The sequence below is a fragment of the Rhinoderma darwinii genome, chromosome 6, assembly GCF_050947455.1.
Source record: "Rhinoderma darwinii isolate aRhiDar2 chromosome 6, aRhiDar2.hap1, whole genome shotgun sequence".
NCBI lineage: Eukaryota > Metazoa > Chordata > Amphibia > Anura > Rhinodermatidae > Rhinoderma > Rhinoderma darwinii.
In genome coordinates this window covers 24,195,168-24,211,601 of record NC_134692.1, presented here as the reverse complement: position 1 = coordinate 24,211,601, position 16,434 = coordinate 24,195,168, and positions in this window count along the sequence as shown.

Sequence of the window (16,434 nt, the reverse complement as noted above, 5' to 3'; positions counted from 1 at the left end):
CGCAACCAGGTTTCGCGACCACATAAATGTAAGTCAACCGGGGTGTTCAATATGCCACTGTGACGCTTCAGGACAGTCCGGGCTACATACTCTCACCGCGGGCCAGCTCTCAACCTGCCGAGGAGGATGCCTTCAAACAACCGACCCTTCCAAGGCATCGGAAGACATTCGAGGACACATGGAAAGAGAGCAACCAAGAGCCCCGTTGTTGGACGCAGATTGGCACTGAGACCACAACCAGGTTTCGCGACCACATAAATGTAAGTCAACCGGGGGGTTCAATATGCCACTGTGACGCTTCAGGACAGTCCGGGCTACATACTCTCACCGCGGCCCAGCTCGCAACCTGCCGAGATGGAGGAAGCCTACGAAGACCGGTCGGTCGGTCGGGGCAGCATCGTAAGTCGAGGACCTGTTTAGAGAGAGCCCAACATAGAGCCGAGAAGATGGAGCGCGCTCAGCGTCCCTAACCCTTACCAGTAAGGTAACAAGGACCAGGCTTAGGTAATATGGGACAAAGGCAACGGCAACCTCGACAATCCGGGTTAACTGCTCTCACCGGCGGCCCAGCTCGCAACCTGCCGAGATGGAGGACGCCTACGAAGACCGGTCGGTCGGTCGGGGCAGAATCGTAAGTCGAGGACCTGTTTAGAGAGAGCCCAACATAGAGCCGAGAAGATGGAGCGCGCTCATCGTCCCTAACCCTTACCAGTAAGGTATCAAGGACCAGGCTTAGGTAATATGGGACAAAGGCAACGGCAACCTCGACAATCCGGGTTAACTGCTCTCACCGGCGGCCCAGCTCGCAACCTGCCGAGATGGAGGACGCCTACGAAGACCGGTCGGTCGGTCGGGGCAGAATCGTAAGTCGAGGACCTGTTTAGAGAGAGCCCAACATAGAGCCGAGAAGATGGAGCGCGCTCATCGTCCCTAACCCTTACCAGTAAGGTATCAAGGACCAGGCTTAGGTAATATGGGACAAAGGCAACGGCAACCTCGACAATCCGGGTTAACTGCTCTCACCGACGGCCCAGCTCGCAACCTGCCGAGATGAAGTCTGCATACGAAGACCGGTCGGTCTTAAGTCGAGGACCTGTTTAGAGAGAGCCCAACATAGAGCCGAGAAGATGGAGCGCGCTCAGCGTCCCTAACCCTTACCAGTAAGGTAACAAGGACCAGGCTTAGGTAATATGGGACAAAGGCAACGACAACCTCGACAATCCGGGTTAACTGCTCTCTCTGGCGGCCCAGCTCGCAAAGTGCCGAGGAGGACGCCTTTGTCGCCCACGGGGAACCGAGGCCGCTTTCCCGGCGGCTTAGCGGCTCCACATGGGATGGGGCCGCCCCCCTCCGGAGAGGGGGGGAGGGAAGCCACCGTGGAGCCGCGTGTGGCTTGCATGCGGGAGCCACGCCGACACTTCCAGCCTCGGGCGAGGCGGAAGACGGCTTTGGACTACTTGCGAGAAACAACCGTGCCCCATGCGCGGGTGCGCCTGGGAGCACCTCGGCTAGAGAGGCCCTTGCGAGCAGCGGACATACGGGGGCGGTCACTGCCTCCCCGTCGTTTAAAGCTTTCTCTCGCGCCTCGGGCTCCGGCGACACCAGCGCACTCTCGGACGCCTTTTAGAGTGATAGAAGCAGCACTGAGCAAACGCACCTCGCGGGAGCGAGAGGTACCGGCGCCCGCCTTAGCAGGACCGCCGGGCTTTTTGGGACACCGGCCGTAGGTGGCCGGGGGCGAAACAGACCCGGACGGTGTGGGAGGAAGACGCGATCGCCGTAACCGACAGTGCTCCAAAGCACTGCCGAGCGAGTGGTCCCTCCGCCGCCGGGTCGCGGGGAGCCAGATCGATCTGAGGAGTCTTGGACAAATTCCAAAGACTCAAACGGCGCGGGAGCACGTGCTCCTCTCACAGCTTAACGACAGGTGGCCGAGGCCGACGGGGACTTCCAGGTGGCCGGCATGACGTGCCACTACATACCGGTCACACCATGGAAGTCCTTCTCGGGTTGGACCAGGTGCAGCTCCCGCTAGAACGTGCAGCACGTCCTCCTTCACGGTACTCTCGGTTGGACTCGCCAACGTGGCCGAGCTCCTACAACTGCTGGTCGGCCTGGGACTCAAGAAAGAATGCACCAAAGTTCTTTCGTGGAAGTCCAGGTGCACCGGACCGACCAGCCAACGAGGCCGACGGGGACTTCCAGGAGGCCGGCATGACGTGCCACTACATACCGGTCACACCATGGAAGTCCTTCTCGGCCACAAACGGTTAGGACTTCCCGCTAGGAAGAACCGTAGGGACTTGGAACGCGGAGCAGAAATGCCCTCTCACAGGATTTCAGGTGAAGGAGATATTCGCACCCCTAAAAGTGTCACCACCTCAAATACACCGGGGTAAGGTGCCAACTTACCCGGGCTCCTGGAACTGCTGCCCGGCTGAAGCCCAAAATAAAAACCTCATAGGGTTTTTCCTCCAAAACGTCAATGAAGACAGACCTGCCAGCGAGGCCGACGGGGACTTCCAGGAGGCCGGCATGACGTGCCACTACATACCGGTCACACCATGGAAGTCCTTCTCGGGTTGGACCAGGTGCAGCTCCCGCTAGAACGTGCAGCACGTCCTCCTTCACGGTACTCTCGGTTGGACTCGCCAACGTGGCCGAGCTCCTACAACTGCTGGTCGGCCTGGGACTCCAGAAAGAATGCACCAAAGTTCTTTCGTGGAAGTCCAGGTGCACCGGACCGACCAGCCAACGAGGCCGACGGGGACTTCCAGGAGGCCGGCATGACGTGCCACTACATACCGGTCACACCATGGAAGTCCTTCTCGGCCACAAACGGTTAGGACTTCCCGCTAGGAAGAACCGTAGGGACTTGGAACGCGGAGCAGAAATTCCCTCTCACAGGATTTCAGGTGAAGGAGATATTCGCACCCCTAAAAGTGTCACCACCTCAAATACACCGGGGTAAGGTGCCAACTTACCCGGGCTCCTGGAACTGCTGCCCGGCTGAAGCCCAAAATAAAAACCTCATAGGGTTTTTCCTCCAAAACGTCAATGAAGACAGACCTGCCAGCGAGGCCGACGGGGACTTCCAGGAGGCCGGCATGACGTGCCACTACATACCGGTCACACCATGGAAGTCCTTCTCGGGTTGGACCATGTGCAGCTCCCGCTAGAACGTGCAGCACGTCCTCCTTCACGGTACTCTCGGTTGGACTCGCCAACGTGGCCGAGCTCCTACAACTGCTGGTCGGCCTGGGACTCCAGAAAGAATGCACCAAAGTTCTTTCGTGGAAGTCCAGGTGCACCGGACCGACCAGCCAACGAGGCCGACGGGGACTTCCAGGAGGCCGGCATGACGTGCCACTACATACCGGTCACACCATGGAAGTCCTTCTCGGCCACAAACGGTTAGGACTTCCCGCTAGGAAGAACCGTAGGGACTTGGAACGCGGAGCAGAAATGCCCTCTCACAGGATTTCAGGTGAAGGAGATATTCGCACCCCTAAAAGTGTCACCACCTCAAATACACCGGGGTAAGGTGCCAACTTACCCGGGCTCCTGGAACTGCTGCCCGGCTGAAGCCCAAAATAAAAACCTCATAGGGTTTTTCCTCCAAAACGTCAATGAAGACAGACCTGCCAGCGAGGCCGACGGGGACTTCCAGGAGGCCGGCATGACGTGCCACTACATACCGGTCACACCATGGAAGTCCTTCTCGGGTTGGACCAGGTGCAGCTCCCGCTAGAACGTGCAGCACGTCCTCCTTCACGGTACTCTCGGTTGGACTCGCCAACGTGGCCGAGCTCCTACAACTGCTGGTCGGCCTGGGACTCCAGAAAGAATGCACCAAAGTTCTTTCATGGAAGTCCAGGTGCACCGGACCGACCAGCCAACGAGGCCGACGGGGACTTCCAGGAGGCCGGCATGACGTGCCACTACATACCGGTCACACCATGGAAGTCCTTCTCGGCCACAAACGGTTAGGACTTCCCGCTAGGAAGAACCGTAGGGACTTGGAACGCGGAGCAGAAATGCCCTCTCACAGGATTTCAGGTGAAGGAGATATTCGCACCCCTAAAAGTGTCACCACCTCAAATACACCGGGGTAAGGTGCCAACTTACCCGGGCTCCTGGAACTGCTGCCCGGCTGAAGCCCAAAATAAAAACCTCATAGGGTTTTTCCTCCAAAACGTCAATGAAGACAGACCTGCCAGCGAGGCCGACGGGGACTTCCAGGAGGCCGGCATGACGTGCCACTACATACCGGTCACACCATGGAAGTCCTTCTCGGGTTGGACCAGGTGCAGCTCCCGCTAGAACGTGCAGCACGTCCTCCTTCACGGTACTCTCGGTTGGACTCGCCAACGTGGCCGAGCTCCTACAACTGCTGGTCGGCCTGGGACTCCAGAAAGAATGCACCAAAGTTCTTTTGTGGAAGTCCAGGTGCACCGGACCGACCAGCCAACGAGGCCGACGGGGACTTCCAGGAGGCTGGCATGACGTGCCACTACATACCGGTCACACCATGGAAGTCCTTCTCGGCCACAAACGGTTAGGACTTCCCGCTAGGAAGAACCGTAGGGACTTGGAACGCGGAGCAGAAATGCCCTCTCACAGGATTTCAGGTGAAGGAGATATTCGCACCCCTAAAAGTGTCACCACCTCAAATACACCGGGGTAAGGTGCCAACTTACCCAGGCTCCTGGAACTGCTGCCCGGCTGAAGCCCAAAATAAAAACCTCATAGGGTTTTTCCTCCAAAACGTCAATGAAGACAGACCTGCCAGCGAGGCCGACGGGGACTTCCAGGAGGCCGGCATGACGTGCCACTACATACCGGTCACACCATGGAAGTCCTTCTCGAGTTGGACCAGGTGCAGCTCCCGCTAGAACGTGCAGCACGTCCTCCTTCACGGTACTCTCGGTTGGACTCGCCAACGTGGCCGAGCTCCTACAACTGCTGGTCGGCCTGGGACTCCAGAAAGAATGCACCAAAGTTCTTTCGTGGAAGTCCAGGTGCACCGGACCGACCAGCCAACGAGGCCGACGGGGACTTCCAGGAGGCCGGCATGACGTGCCACTACATACCGGTCACACCATGGAAGTCCTTCTCGGCCACAAACGGTTAGGACTTCCCGCTAGGAAGAACCGTAGGGACTTGGAACGCGGAGCAGAAATGCCCTCTCACAGGATTTCAGGTGAAGGAGATATTCGCACCCCTAAAAGTGTCACCACCTCAAATACACCGGGGTAAGGTGCCAACTTACCCGGGCTCCTGGAACTGCTGCCCGGCTGAAGCCCAAAATAAAAACCTCATAGGGTTTTTCCTCCAAAACGTCAATGAAGACAGACCTGCCAGCGAGGCCGACGGGGACTTTCAGGAGGCCGGCATGACGTGCCACTACATACCGGTCACACCATGGAAGTCCTTCTCGGGTTGGACCAGGTGCAGCTCCCGCTAGAACGTGCAGCACGTCCTCCTTCACGGTACTCTCGGTTGGACTCGCCAACGTGGCCGAGCTCCTACAACTGCTGGTCGGCCTGGGACTCCAGAAAGAATGCACCAAAGTTCTTTCGTGGAAGTTCAGGTGCAGCGGACCGACCAGCCAACGAGGCCGACGGGGACTTCCAGGAGACACCATGAGAGGGCCGGTGCCTATCGCTCACACCCTGGAAGTCACTCTCGGCCACGAACGGTTAGGACTTCCCGCTAGGAAGAACCGTTGGGACTTGGAACTCAAAACCTAAATGCCCTCTCACAGGATTTCAGGTGAAGGAGATATTCACACCCCTAAAAGTGTCACCACCTCAAATACACCGGGGTAAGGTGCCAAAGTTCCCGGGCTCCTGGAACTGCTGCCCGGCTGAAGCCCAAAATAAAAACCTCATAGGGTTTTTCCTCCAAAACGTCAATGAAGACAGACCTGCCAGCGAGGCCGACGGGGACTTCCAGGAGGCCGGCATGACGTGCCACTACATACCGGTCACACCATGGAAGTCCTTCTCGGGTTGGACCAGGTGCAGCTCCCGCTAGAACGTGCAGCACGTCCTCCTTCACGGTACTCTCGGTTGGACTCGCCAACGTGGCCGAGCTCCTACAACTGCTGGTCGGCCTGGGACTCCAGAAAGAATGCACCAAAGTTCTTTCGTGGAAGTCCAGGTGCACCGGACCGACCAGCCAACGAGGCCGACGGGGACTTCCAGGAGGCCGGCATGACGTGCCACTACATACCGGTCACACCATGGAAGTCCTTCTCGGCCACAAACGGTTAGGACTTCCCGCTAGGAAGAACCGTAGGGACTTGGAACGCGGAGCAGAAATGCCCTCTCACAGGATTTCAGGTGAAGGAGATATTCGCACCCCTAAAAGTGTCACCACCTCAAATACACCGGGGTAAGGTGCCAACTTACCCGGGCTCCTGGAACTGCTGCCCGGCTGAAGCCCAAAATAAAAACCTCATAGGGTTTTTCCTCCAAAACGTCAATGAAGACAGACCTGCCAGCGAGGCCGACGGGGACTTCCAGGAGGCCGGCATGACGTGCCACTACATACCGGTCACACCATGGAAGTCCTTCTCGGGTTGGACCAGGTGCAGCTCCCGCTAGAACGTGCAGCACGTCCTCCTTCACGGTACTCTCGGTTGGACTCGCCAACGTGGCCGAGCTCCTACAACTGCTGGTCGGCCTGGGACTCCAGAAAGAATGCACCAAAGTTCTTTCGTGGAAGTTCAGGTGCAGCGGACCGACCAGCCAACGAGGCCGACGGGGACTTCCAGGAGACACCATGAGAGGGCCGGTGCCTATCGCTCACACCCTGGAAGTCACTCTCGGCCACGAACGGTTAGGACTTCCCGCTAGGAAGAACCGTTGGGACTTGGAACTCAAAACCTAAATGCCCTCTCACAGGATTTCAGGTGAAGGAGATATTCACACCCCTAAAAGTGTCACCACCTCAAATACACCGGGGTAAGGTGCCAAAGTTCCCGGGCTCCTGGAACTGCTGCCCGGCTGAAGCCCAAAATAAAAACCTCATAGGGTTTTTCCTCCAAAACGTCAATGAAGACAGACCTGCCAGCGAGGCCGACGGGGACTTCCAGGAGGCCGGCATGACGTGCCACTACATACCGGTCACACCATGGAAGTCCTTCTCGGGTTGGACCAGGTGCAGCTCCCGCTAGAACGTGCAGCACGTCCTCCTTCACGGTACTCTCGGTTGGACTCGCCAACGTGGCCGAGCTCCTACAACTGCTGGTCGGCCTGGGACTCCAGAAAGAATGCACCAAAGTTCTTTCGTGGAAGTCCAGGTGCACCGGACCGACCAGCCAACGAGGCCGACGGGGACTTCCAGGAGACACCATGAGAGGGCCGGTGCCTATCGCTCACACCCTGGAAGTCACTCTCGGCCACGAACGGTTAGGACTTCCCGCTAGGAAGAACCGTTGGGACTTGGAACTCAAAACCTAAATGCCCTCTCACAGGATTTCAGGTGAAGGAGATATTCACACCCCTAAAAGTGTCACCACCTCAAATACACCGGGGTAAGGTGCCAAAGTTCCCGGTCTCCTGGAACTGCTGCCCGGCTGAAGCCCAAAATAAAAACCTCATAGGGTTTTTCCTCCAAAACGTCAATGAAGACAGACCTGCCAGCGAGGCCGACGGGGACTTCCAGGAGGCCGGCATGACGTGCCACTACATACCGGTCACACCATGGAAGTCCTTCTCGGGTTGGACCAGGTGCAGCTCCCGCTAGAACGTGCAGCACGTCCTCCTTCACGGTACTCTCGGTTGGACTCGCCAACGTGGCCGAGCTCCTACAACTGCTGGTCGGCCTGGGACTCCAGAAAGAATGCACCAAAGTTCTTTCGTGGAAGTCCAGGTGCACCGGACCGACCAGCCAACGAGGCCGACGGGGACTTCCAGGAGGCCGGCATGACGTGCCACTACATACCGGTCACACCATGGAAGTCCTTCTCGGCCACAAACGGTTAGGACTTCCCGCTAGGAAGAACCGTAGGGACTTGGAACGCGGAGCAGAAATGCCCTCTCACAGGATTTCAGGTGAAGGAGATATTCGCACCCCTAAAAGTGTCACCACCTCAAATACACCGGGGTAAGGTGCCAACTTACCCGGGCTCCTGGAACTGCTGCCCGGCTGAAGCCCAAAATAAAAACCTCATAGGGTTTTTCCTCCAAAACGTCAATGAAGACAGACCTGCCAGCGAGGCCGACGGGGACTTCCAGGAGGCCGGCATGACGTGCCACTACATACCGGTCACACCATGGAAGTCCTTCTCGGGTTGGACCAGGTGCAGCTCCCGCTAGAACGTGCAGCACGTCCTCCTTCACGGTACTCTCGGTTGGACTCGCCAACGTGGCCGAGCTCCTACAACTGCTGGTCGGCCTGGGACTCCAGAAAGAATGCACCAAAGTTCTTTCGTGGAAGTTCAGGTGCAGCGGACCGACCAGTCAACGAGGCCGACGGGGACTTCCAGGAGACACCATGAGAGGGCCGGTGCCTATCGCTCACACCCTGGAAGTCACTCTCGGCCACGAACGGTTAGGACTTCCCGCTAGGAAGAACCGTTGGGACTTGGAACTCAAAACCTAAATGCCCTCTCACAGGATTTCAGGTGAAGGAGATATTCACACCCCTAAAAGTGTCACCACCTCAAATACACCGGGGTAAGGTGCCAAAGTTCCCGGGCTCCTGGAACTGCTGCCCGGCTGAAGCCCAAAATAAAAACCTCATAGGGTTTTTCCTCCAAAACGTCAATGAAGACAGACCTGCCAGCGAGGCCGACGGGGACTTCCAGGAGGCCGGCATGACGTGCCACTACATACCGGTCACACCATGGAAGTCCTTCTCGGGTTGGACCAGGTGCAGCTCCCGCTAGAACGTGCAGCACGTCCTCCTTCACCGTACTCTCGGTTGGACTCGCCAACGTGGCCGAGCTCCTACAACTGCTGGTCGGCCTGGGACTCCAGAAAGAATGCACCAAAGTTCTTTCGTGGAAGTTCAGGTGCAGCGGACCGACCAGCCAACGAGGCCGACGGGGACTTCCAGGAGACACCATGAGAGGGCCGGTGCCTATCGCTCACACCCTGGAAGTCACTCTCGGCCACGAACGGTTAGGACTTCCCGCTAGGAAGAACCGTTGGGACTTGGAACTCAAAACCTAAATGCCCTCTCACAGGATTTCAGGTGAAGGAGATATTCACACCCCTAAAAGTGTCACCACCTCAAATACACCGGGGTAAGGTGCCAAAGTTCCCGGGCTCCTGGAACTGCTGCCCGGCTGAAGCCCAAAATAAAAACCTCATAGGGTTTTTCCTCCAAAACGTCAATGAAGACAGACCTGCCAGCGAGGCCGACGGGGACTTCCAGGAGGCCGGCATGACGTGCCACTACATACCGGTCACACCATGGAAGTCCTTCTCGGGTTGGACCAGGTGCAGCTCCCGCTAGAACGTGCAGCACGTCCTCCTTCACGGTACTCTCGGTTGGACTCGCCAACGTGGCCGAGCTCCTACAACTGCTGGTCGGCCTGGGACTCCAGAAAGAATGCACGCTTTAGCGGTATGCCGACCTCCTGGAACTCCCCGTCGGCCTCGCTCGCGGGTCGGTCCCGCTGTTTTTTTTACCTTCATAATAAAAAAATCTTTTTTTTTTTTTGGCATTTTCGGAAGCCTCAAGCCCACCTGGAGTTGCACGAGCAAGGCCACGTCGGCGTCTCCTTCCGAAAGCGGCCGGGAGCCAGCTCCGTGTATGAGCGGTGTGTGCCTGCCTATTGCAGCCGTGGAGGGATAGAGGAGCCATGGGGAAGCTGTGCCAGCCCGGGGGCAGCCGTGTACGAGCTCCGCAGCGCCCGCGGCGAGTCCCGTTGTGTCCACCCGGCTGACAAGCACTTCCGCCCCGCCAATGATGCATGTCAGCTTCGGGGAGCCAGCTCCGCGTATGAGCGGTGTGTGCCTGCCTATTGCACCTGTGGGGGGATAGAGGGGCCCCGTAGGAGCTTGTGCATACCGGCAGCTTGCTTGTGGGAGCTGTGGTTCGCCCGTGGCGAGTCCCGTTGTGTCCACCCGGCTGACAAGCACTTCCGTCCCGCCAATGATGCATGTCAGCTTCGGGGAGCCAGCTCCGCGTATGAGCGGTGTGTGCCTGCCTATTGCACCTGTGGGGGGATAGAGGGGCCCCGTAGGAGCTTGTGCATACCGGCAGCTTGCTTGTGGGAGCTGTGGTTCGCCCGTGGCGAGTCCCGTTGTGTCCACCCGGCTGACAAGCACTTCCGTCCCGCCAATGATGCATGTCAGCTTCGGGGAGCCAGCTCCGCGTATGAGCGGTGTGTGCCTGCCTATTGCACCTGTGGGGGGATAGAGGGGCCCCGTAGGAGCTTGTGCATACCGGCAGCTTGCTTGTGGGAGCTGTGGTTCGCCCGTGGCGAGTCCCGTTGTGTCCACCCGGCTGACAAGCACTTCCGCCCCGCCAATGATGCATGTCAGCTTCGGGGAGCCAGCTCCGCGTATGAGCGGTGTGTGCCTGCCTATTGCACCTGTGGGGGGATAGAGGGGCCCCGTAGGAGCTTGTGCATACCGGCAGCTTGCTTGTGGGAGCTGTGGTTCGCCCGTGGCGAGTCCCGTTGTGTCCACCCGGCTGACAAGCACTTCCGCCCCGCCAATGATGCATGTCAGCTTCGGGGAGCCAGCTCCGCGTATGAGCGGTGTGTGCCTGCCTATTGCACCTGTGGGGGGATAGAGGGGCCCCGTAGGAGCTTGTGCATACCGGCAGCTTGCTTGTGGGAGCTGTGGTTCGCCCGTGGCGAGTCCCGTTGTGTCCACCCGGCTGACAAGCACTTCCGCCCCGCCAATGATGCATGTCAGCTTCGGGGAGCCAGCTCCGCGTATGAGCGGTGTGTGCCTGCCTATTGCACCTGTGGGGGGATAGAGGGGCCCCGTAGGAGCTTGTGCATACCGGCAGCTTGCTTGTGGGAGCTGTGGTTCGCCCGTGGCGAGTCCCGTTGTGTCCACCCGGCTGACAAGCACTTCCGTCCCGCCAATGATGCATGTCAGCTTCGGGGAGCCATCTCCGCGTATGAGCGGCGTGTGCCTGCCTATTGCACCCGTGGGGGGATAGAGGAGCCATGGGGAAGCTGTGCCAGCCTTGGGGCAGCCTTGTACGAGCTCCGCAACGGCCGCGGCGAGTCCCGTAGTTCACCCGCCCGACAAGCACTTCCGGTCCGCGACGGACTTCCAGGGCTCAAGCGGTAGGCGCGGCCACCTCATGCCGACCTCCTGGAACTCCCCCTCGGCCTCGCTCGCGTGTCTGTCTTCATTCACGTTTTGGAGAAAAAACCCTATGAGGTTTTTATTTTGGCCTTCAGCCAAGCAGCCGTTCCAGGAGGCCGGGCATTTTGGCACCTCACACCGGTGTAATTGGCGAGGTGACACTTTTAGGGGTGTGAATATCTCCTACGCCTGAAATACTGTGAGAGGGAGAACTTGCTCCGCCCCCCAAGTCCAACACTTCCAGGACGAGAGGAGGGCGGGAGGCGTTCCCGGCTTATGCCGAATGCGGCTTCCAGGGCGATAGCGGCACCAAGCCGCCCTCTCACGCCGCTGCCCTGGATGTCCCCGTCGGCCTCGCTCGCTGGTCGGTCCGGTGTTTTTTTTTACCTTCTTAATAAAAACATTTTTTTTTTTTTATGGCATTTTCTGAAGTCCCAAGCCCACCTGGAGTTGCACGAGCCCGGCCACCTCGGTGACTCCTACCGAAAGCGGCCGGGAGCCATCTCCGAGTATGAGCGGCGTGTGCCTGCCTATTGCACCCGTGGGGGGATAGAGGGGCCCCGTGGGAGCTGCTGCATGCCGGCAGCTTCCTTGTGGGAGCTCCATAGCGCCCGCGGTCCTCTGCGGACTTCCAGGGCAAGAGCAGTAGGAGCCTCCACCTCATGCCGACCTCCTGGAAGTCCCCGTCGGCCTAGCTCGCGGGTCGGTCCCGCTGTTTTTTTTTTTACCTTCTTAATAAAAAAATCTTTTTTTTTTTAATGGTATTTTCGGAAGCCCCAAGCCCACCTGCATTTGCACGAGCAAGGCCACCTCGGTGACTCCTACCGAAAGCGGCCGGGAGCCACCTCGGTGTACGAGCGGCGTGTGCCTGCCTATTGCACCCGTGGGGGGATAGAGGAGCCATGGGGAAGCCGTGCCAGCCCGGGGGCAGCAGTGTACGAGCTCCGCAGCGCCGGCGGCGGACTTCCAGGGCTTTAGCGGTATGCGCGGCCAACTCATGCCGTCCTCCTGGAAGTCCCCGTCGGCCTCGCTCGCGGGTCGGTCCCGCTGGGTTTTTTTACCTTCTTAATAAAAAAATCTTTTTTTTTTTATGGCATTTTCTGAAGTCCCAAGCCGACCTGCAGTTGCACGAGCTCGGCCACCTCGGTGACTCCTACCGAAAGCCGTGAAATAGGAAGTACAAACGGGAGCTGCTCCCGTTCCAAGCCGAGAAGGACTTCCATGATGTGACCGGTAGGTAGTGACACCTCCTGCCGGCCTCCTGGAAGTCCCCGTCGGCCTCGCTCGCAGGTCTGTCTTCATTGACGTTTTGGAGAAAAAACCCTATGAGGTTTTTATTTTGGGCCTCAGCCGGGCAGCAGTTCCAGGAGCCCGGGTACTTTGGCACCTTACCCCGGTGTATTTGAGGTGGTGACACTTTTAGGGGTGTGAATATCTCCTTCACCTGAAATCCTGTGAGAGGGCATTTAGGTTTTGAGTTCCAAGTCCCAACGGTTCTTCCTAGCGGGAAGTCCTAACCGTTCGTGGCCGAGAGTGACTTCCAGGGTGTGAGCGATAGGCACCGGCCCTCTCATGGTGTCTCCTGGAAGTCCCCATCGGCCTCGTTGGCTGGTCGGTCCGCTGCACCTGAACTTCCACGAAAGAACTTTGGTGCATTCTTTCTGGAGTCCCAGGCCGACCAGCAGTTGTAGGAGCTCGGCCACGTTGGCGAGTCCAACCGAGAGTACCGTGAAGGAGGACGTGCTGCACGTTCTAGCGGGAGCTGCACCTGGTCCAACCCGAGAAGGACTTCCATGGTGTGACCGGTATGTAGTGGCACGTCATGCCGGCCTCCTGGAAGTCCCCGTCGGCCTCGCTGGCAGGTCTGTCTTCATTGACGTTTTGGAGGAAAAACCCTATGAGGTTTTTATTTTGGGCTTCAGCCGGGCAGCAGTTCCAGGAGCCCGGGAACTTTGGCACCTTACCCCGGTGTATTTGAGGTGGTGACACTTTTAGGGGTGTGAATATCTCCTTCACCTGAAATCCTGTGAGAGGGCATTTAGGTTTTGAGTTCCAAGTCCCAACGGTTCTTCCTAGCGGGAAGTCCTAACCGTTCGTGGCCGAGAGTGACTTCCAGGGTGTGAGCGATAGGCACCGGCCCTCTCATGGTGTCTCCTGGAAGTCCCCGTCGGCCTCGTTGGCTGGTCGGTCCGCTGCACCTGAACTTCCACGAAAGAACTTTGGTGCATTCTTTCTGGAGTCCCAGGCCGACCAGCAGTTGTAGGAGCTCGGCCACGTTGGCGAGTCCAACCGAGAGTACCGTGAAGGAGGACGTGCTGCACGTTCTAGCGGGAGCTGCACCTGGTCCAACCCGAGAAGGACTTCCATGGTGTGACCAGTATGTAGTGGCACGTCATGCCGGCCTCCTGGAAGTCCCCGTCGGCCTCGCTGGCAGGTCTGTCTTCATTGACGTTTTGGAGGAAAAACCCTATGAGGTTTTTATTTTGGGCTTCAGCCGGGCAGCAGTTCCAGGAGCCCGGGTAAGTTGGCACCTTACCCCGGTGTATTTGAGGTGGTGACACTTTTAGGGGTGCGAATATCTCCTTCACCTGAAATCCTGTGAGAGGGCATTTCTGCTCCGCGTTCCAAGTCCCTACGGTTCTTCCTAGCGGGAAGTCCTAACCGTTTGTGGCCGAGAAGGACTTCCATGGTGTGACCGGTATGTAGTGGCACGTCATGCCGGCCTCCTGGAAGTCCCCGTCGGCCTCGTTGGCTGGTCGGTCCGGTGCACCTGGACTTCCACGAAAGAACTTTGGTGCATTCTTTCTGGAGTCCCAGGCCGACCAGCAGTTGTAGGAGCTCGGCCACGTTGGCGAGTCCAACCGAGAGTACCGTGAAGGAGGACGTGCTGCACGTTCTAGCGGGAGCTGCACCTGGTCCAACCCGAGAAGGACTTCCATGGTGTGACCGGTATGTAGTGGCACGTCATGCCGGCCTCCTGGAAGTCCCCGTCGGCCTCGCTGGCAGGTCTGTCTTCATTGACGTTTTGGAGGAAAAACCCTATGAGGTTTTTATTTTGGGCTTCAGCCGGGCAGCAGTTCCAGGAGCCCGGGTAAGTTGGCACCTTACCCCGGTGTATTTGAGGTGGTGACACTTTTAGGGGTGCGAATATCTCCTTCACCTGAAATCCTGTGAGAGGGCATTTCTGCTCCGCGTTCCAAGTCCCTACGGTTCTTCCTAGCGGGAAGTCCTAACCGTTTGTGGCCGAGAAGGACTTCCATGGTGTGACCGGTATGTAGTGGCACGTCATGCCGGCCTCCTGGAAGTCCCCGTCGGCCTCGTTGGCTGGTCGGTCCGGTGCACCTGGACTTCCACGAAAGAACTTTGGTGCATTCTTTCTGGAGTCCCAGGCTGACCAGCAGTTGTAGGAGCTCGGCCACGTTGGCGAGTCCAACCGAGAGTACCGTGAAGGAGGACGTGCTGCACGTTCTAGCGGGAGCTGCACCTGGTCCAACCCGAGAAGGACTTCCATGGTGTGACCGGTATGTAGTGGCACGTCATGCCGGCCTCCTGGAAGTCCCCGTCGGCCTCGCTGGCAGGTCTGTCTTCATTGACGTTTTGGAGGAAAAACCCTATGAGGTTTTTATTTTGGGCTTCAGCCGGGCAGCAGTTCCAGGAGCCCGGGTAAGTTGGCACCTTACCCCGGTGTATTTGAGGTGGTGACACTTTTAGGGGTGCGAATATCTCCTTCACCTGAAATCCTGTGAGAGGGCATTTCTGCTCCGCGTTCCAAGTCCCTACGGTTCTTCCTAGCGGGAAGTCCTAACCGTTTGTGGCCGAGAAGGACTTCCATGGTGTGACCGGTATGTAGTGGCACGTCATGCCGGCCTCCTGGAAGTCCCCGTCGGCCTCGTTGGCTGGTCGGTCCGGTGCACCTGGACTTCCACGAAAGAACTTTGGTGCATTCTTTCTGGAGTCCCAGGCCGACCAGCAGTTGTAGGAGCTCGGCCACGTTGGCGAGTCCAACCGAGAGTACCGTGAAGGAGGACGTGCTGCACGTTCTAGCGGGAGCTGCACCTGGTCCAACCCGAGAAGGACTTCCATGGTGTGACCGGTATGTAGTGGCACGTCATGCCGGCCTCCTGGAAGTCCCCGTCGGCCTCGCTGGCAGGTCTGTCTTCATTGACGTTTTGGAGGAAAAACCCTATGAGGTTTTTATTTTGGGCTTCAGCCGGGCAGCAGTTCCAGGAGCCCGGGTAAGTTGGCACCTTACCCCGGTGTATTTGAGGTGGTGACACTTTTAGGGGTGCGAATATCTCCTTCACCTGAAATCCTGTGAGAGGGCATTTCTGCTCCGCGTTCCAAGTCCCTACGGTTCTTCCTAGCGGGAAGTCCTAACCGTTTGTGGCCGAGAAGGACTTCCATGGTGTGACCGGTATGTAGTGGCACGTCATGCCGGCCTCCTGGAAGTCCCCGTCGGCCTCGTTGGCTGGTCGGTCCGGTGCACCTGGACTTCCACGAAAGAACTTTGGTGCATTCTTTCTGGAGTCCCAGGCCGACCAGCAGTTGTAGGAGCTCGGCCACGTTGGCGAGTCCAACCGAGAGTACCGTGAAGGAGGACGTGCTGCACGTTCTAGCGGGAGCTGCACCTGGTCCAACCCGAGAAGGACTTCCATGGTGTGACCGGTATGTAGTGGCACGTCATGCCGGCCACCTGGAAGTCCCCGTCGGCCTCGGCCACCTGTCGTTAAGCTGTGAGAGGAGCACGTGCTCCCGCGCCGTTTGAGTCTTTGGAATTTGTCCAAGACTCCTCAGATCGATCTGGCTCCCCGCGACCCGGCGGCGGAGGGACCACTCGCTCGGCAGTGCTTTGGAGCACTGTCGGTTACGGCGAGCGCGTCTTCCTCCCACACCGTCCGGGTCTGTTTCGCCCCCGGCCACCTACGGCCGGTGTCCCAAAAAGCCCGGCGGTCCTGCTAAGGCGGGCGCCGGTACCTCTCGCTCCCGCGAGGTGCGTTTGCTCAGTGCTGCTTCTATCACTCTAAAAGGCGTCCGAGAGTGCGCTGGTGTCGCCGGAGCCCGAGGCGCGAGAGAAAGCTTTAAACGACGGGGAGGCAGTGACCGCCCCCGTATGTCCGCTGCTCGCAAGGGCCTCTCTAGCCGAGGT